Here is a 5,698-nt window from a genome sequence, read left to right on the forward strand (position 1 = left end):
GTGGTAAAATGAGGACCGTTCAATAGGTCGATTGCACACAAAAGCATGGCGTGGCTCAGAGTTAAAATACATTTTTATTTTAAAAAATTCTAAAAACACAATTAAAGAGTTCATTAAAACACAATCAGACTAAATGGGGAAAAACATCAGTTATCTGAGGCCCGGTTTAGCTATAGGGAAGGGGAGGCCCCAAAACAAAACAACTAAAATATAATTCACCCCACTCACGTCATAGAGGACACTCACACTTGTGAATGTGGAGACTATCTCAACCAACAGGTGTTTGTAACTACAGAGTGTGTAGACAGGCCCCGCCCATTCTAGTTTACACTTTAGACATGGATGATTTATGATGTTGTTTCCCTCTAATGCTATCTTCCTTTTTCTCTAAACCACCCCCTTTTACCCCCCCCCCCTCTTCTTTTCCATCCGGCCCAACAAAACAAAAACGAAACATAATCAATATAAATAAAGTTTAGTATTAAATACAACAGGGGTTTATACTCAATAAATCTCTGTTGTGACAGTATAATCTGCCCAACACTAGAAGCTCTCAGCCTGCATCTGTTGGCTCAGCTGTTGGACAGGACAAGTTAAAAAGAGGCCAATGCCTGCAAGTTTGCACAAATCTGGCACGCACTGAGCGTGAGCTGAATGTTGAACCTGGTTCAAGGTGCTTACACACCGGCCGTGTTGGCGCACAGTCAAACACACACTTTCAATAAAAAGTCAATGCAAACATGCGCACACCAGAATTCCTGGCCTCCATGGCTGGAGCGCGCGTAGCTAAGCAGGTTTTTAAGTCGGGTCGCGAGCTCTACGTACAAATCGGCACTCATTGAGCGCGCGCTGAATCTTCAACCTGGTTCAACATTTCCACGCACAGTCGCAGCAGCGCAGAGCTGTGACCAATCAGGGACTGATTAGGACATTGTTTGAGTCTCTACTCATGTCAATCACCTGGTTCAGGTGTGTCCAGCCAATAAGAACATGCCAGAGCAGGGTACATTGGAAAACATGCAGGAAGGTGGCTCTTGAGGACCTGGGGCCCGTTTCAAGAAGCAGGTTCAACAAATTTAGAGTTCGAACCTGAACTTAGAGTCACTGGACTCTAAATTCTCAAACTCAGGGTTTTCGGTTCCAGAACAGCTGAAAATGTTTGATTCAATCAACTTGAAGTTGTCAGAACCAGAATCAGGTGTGAGCGTTGCGACCATAAAAAGCCCTGATCAATGGAGCAAAGACAGCATGATTCACCATGGCAACGGGGAAAAACATCTGAGTTTACTACTTCCGGTGGCGGAAATTGATAAGTTTCGCCCACTTTCCCGGGTTTGAGTTATCTCTCTTTCTGGAACCGAAAACTCAGAGTTTTGCCGAATTTGGAGTTCACGAACTCAGAGTTCCAACAAAAGCTGCTTCTTGAAACGGTCCCCAGGGTTCCCTACCCCTGGATTAGGGAGCTGCGTGTGGGTGGCGTCTGCTTCAAAGCACAGAAGTGCCAAACGTGATCACGAAAGAGAAATGAATCATTGCGGTTTGTGCCCGGTCAGGTTAATATGACACCAAGATAGACAATAAAGGAACAGAGTTGTGAAAACATAAAATATGGGGCAAAATTTGGGCGATTTCCACCGTTGTTACGATTTGCTCCGAGATTCTCCCTGTTGCAGGTGGCGGAGGAGCACTAATGAACAGAAAAAATACAATAGAAGAAGAATCTCCCCCCATCACTAGGTGTTACTCCTCTTGAGCTCGACGAAAGGCACAAACGGTTCTTGGTTTTTAACAGACATCTATTCGCACACAAAGATTCTTCTACATGCCTTCACATGTTCTTTCCATGCCCCAACAGTGCCGTCAGAACTACGAAATAAGATACAGAAACTTAAATTAACCTCTTCAATCTCAGACTCCAAATTAAATGATAAAATAAAATCCATACCTCATTGGCCGCATTAAATCAAGAGGGTAAAACTTCCAAAAGGAAAAACAACTTAATTTCTCTACAAATTCTTTCACTGGCTTAACTCTCGCAGACTTCTCCCTTCTGGACCGTGTGAGACTCACACTGGTGTGGCAACCCATACAACATCCCCCATAGGAACAAAAATGACATGGAACAAAAAATAGGTCCCCCCTTTTAAATAAAGTTTTTAACTTATTTTAGCTTAACTTAACACCATTATTTATTTATTGTAAAATATCACATATTTATTTCAATGGATTAGAAAACATTTTTTATATTAATAACCCTTTTTAACACAAAATATTTTTATAAACAAAAATATGAATTAGTGTTGCCTTTGATGGCAGCTACACTAGGTGCATGGCCGTGCTGCTCCGGTGTGGATGCTGAGCTTGCGTTCACCACCCTGCGTAGACCGCGTTCTTGAATGCACCACACGCGGCCGGTGTGTGAGCACCTAAAAACTTGCTAATACATTATGAAAGAATATTGTTTTTAGTGTTCCTCATTGACGTGACTTCCTGTTTGGGAGGAGCAACATGTCTGCTGTTGTCGATCATCTACTGAAAAAATCTCCTCCTCTTTCCTGCACGCAGGAATGTTGAACAAAGACAACACAGACTCTGATTATTCCTCTGCTATGTGGTTTCATCTGTGAATTCCAGCATTTTACTTAAAGCAGCTCCAACAAATACATTTATTTATCACTCTGACAGTAAACTCTGTGACTTCGAGGATCAAATAAGTAAAGATGATTGATACATTTTATTATGGCCCGCAGCAGCAGTCTGACTGCAAGGACCATATTGTTTTTGCATTAATATTCATCTTTCTGCGACTTTGAGCAAAAATTTCACCCCCGCCATATGAACGAAAAGTACTTTAAAATGTTATCACACCCACAGAAAACTGAAAATGAATTTTGGCATGAAGTCAATTTTAACAATGATCATAAATGGTTAATATTACTTTTATTTTATTTCTTAAAACTTAAATAAGTATTTGTTGGGACGTATTCCAGGCAGTTATGTTTCTGTTCAGGATGGTGGCGCTGTGGGTGGTGGTGGTGGAGTATTTGGATTGCCAACTTTTATTGTGATTAATTGAAATATTTTTTTCTTTTTGTTTTACACATTTCAATTAATATTTTGTGTTGAGGTTGCAACGTTCTTTATTTGTTTAAATGGAAAAATAAGTTAATATATTGTTGAAAATAGGATTGTAATATTTGGTATTTATGATTTATTTTTTACATTTTATGCGAATTAATAAATATTTAGTCATTAAAAAAGCACAGAAAAAAACATTGATTTTAATATTAACAATTCCTTTTGTGCATCATTATATATTATTGTTGGTAATAAATTAATTAAAGCAACAACACAATCTAAAGAGGTGACTTGGAGCCAAAAGGGTTGGCAGTTTTTAGTGAGCGAAGGCAGAAGAGACTAAGGAAAGACATAATTCTCTTTAATAAAAGAGCGGAGGAGACCCTGCTGGCATTGTTGCTATGGTTACATTTCTTTATAAAACCGGGTCAAATGTTTAGTCGGTTTGGTAGAATTCAAAAGGCTCTTTACACTCTGACACCAGTGGCAGACAGCAGCTTAAGAAAGGGGAGGCACAGGAGGAACTGGTCAGGTAATCAGCAGGAGATCAGAGTGCAGACACCAAGGAGGGAAAGGGAGGGATGAGAAACCATGACAATATTGTGGCGAACTCGGAGAAATGGAGATTTTGAAGAATCACAAATTGATAGATATCGGATGTTTTATGTGAATAGAAAAAGAAAAAGAGGTGGAGGGGTGGCATTGTATTTATGTGAAAATTTAAAATGTAAAACCATTGCCAACATGACAACTGCCATTGATGAAGTTATGGAAATGATCTCAATTGAAATAATTTCTGAAAAAAGAAAAAAAATATTGTTATAAGTTGTGTATACAGAGCACCAGGCACCTGTGTAGAATCTTTTACTAATTCAATCATTGAAATGAACAATGGTATTCGAAACAAGGACATATTTCTATGCGGGGCTTCAATGTTGATTTAAGAACCATCTCTGAATCAAAGACAGTAAATTAATTTGTAAATTCCATGTATGCATTTGGCTTGTGTCCACTAATGATCAAATCAAAGAAGAATTACTGCACATATATCTCAACAACCATAGATAATATATTTACCAACATCTCAGGAGAAAGTAGAATTGTGATGACGGACATCAGTGATCGTTTACCAATCTTCGCAGTCCATAAGCACTATCAAACTTAAATTCAAACTAAAACAGAAAAAAAATTATAAGGGATAGATTCCAAAAAGCAGTAGATGCATTTAAAAAAGATCTGGAAATGCAAAACTGGGAGGAAGTATATGTTAAAGATGTTAACTTGGCTTATAATTCTTTTATAAGAATCTTTGGCGGTCTATATGAAAAAAACTGCAAAACCATAAAAGCCATAAAAGAGAGAACAAGTAAGCCATGGATGACCAAAGGATTGCAAAACGCATGCAAGAAAAAAAATACTTTATACAAGTACTTTCTAAATCTAAAAACTGTGTAGGCTGAAAATAGATATAAAAAATACAATAATAAATTAGTTTCAATATTGAAAAAAAAAAAAAGATTACTACAGGAAATTATTAGAAGAAAATAGAAACAACATCAAGGAAACGTGGGTAATAATAAATAGTATTGTAAAAAAGAATAAAACAGGCCCACCAGTAACTAATTATTTTAATAATGGACAAATGGAAATCCATTAAATAAATAAAACAGCAAATGAATTTAACAATTATTTTGTAAATGTTTGGCTAAACTTGGCAAACTCTATTCCAAACAAGCCAGACTATAATATTACTTCAAATATAAAGAATAATACAAACACCATGCTCTCAGACCCAGTAACTAGTGAAGAAATAAAAAAATTTGTTAAAGCGAGTAAGAACAAAAGGTCTACTGATTGTGACAACCTAGATATAATACTGATAAAAGACATACTTGATTATATTATACATCCTTTAAGCTATATGTTCTTTATCTTTTACACTAGGAGTCTTTCCAGACACGATGAAAATTGCAAAAGTTTTACCACTCTACAAAAATGGAGATAAACATGTTTTTTCCAACTACAGGCCAATATCTCTGCATTCCCAGTTCTCCAAAATACTAGAAAAATTATATGTAGATAGACTAGACAGATTCCTAAATAAGGAAAATATTTTATGCAACAGTCAATACGGTTTTAGAGCAAAACATTTAACAACAATGGCACTAATGAAATTGACAGAAGAAATATCGGAAGCAATTGACAAAAAGAACCATCTCATTAGCATTTTAATCAACACACTCTCAGTAAAATGCGTACATATTCCACGACTTTGCACTCTGAAATACCGTGTATAATATACGCCAAACACGCTTTTTGCGTGCATATGATACGCAATGGTAGAGGATAGGTTGTGCCGGCGTACAATATACACGACTTTTTAGGTTTCGTTTTGGTCACGTGGTCAGAAATCCTCCTACTCTTTTCTAAATGACGTCGTTCCTGGTTAAGTTTAGGATTACGGTTATGGTTAGGGTTAGTAAAGCAAATTGTTCGTTTGTGGGGCTGTCTGTGATGCTCACGCCTCCACCAGGGGACGTGTCAATCGTGGAAATAACATTTTAACACGTTTAGGACCGCGCGTATTATATGCACGCAAAAACCGGTTTTGGTGTATATT

The sequence above is a fragment of the Oryzias melastigma genome, unplaced genomic scaffold, assembly GCF_002922805.2.
Source record: "Oryzias melastigma strain HK-1 unplaced genomic scaffold, ASM292280v2 sc00388, whole genome shotgun sequence".
Lineage (NCBI taxonomy): Eukaryota > Metazoa > Chordata > Actinopteri > Beloniformes > Adrianichthyidae > Oryzias > Oryzias melastigma.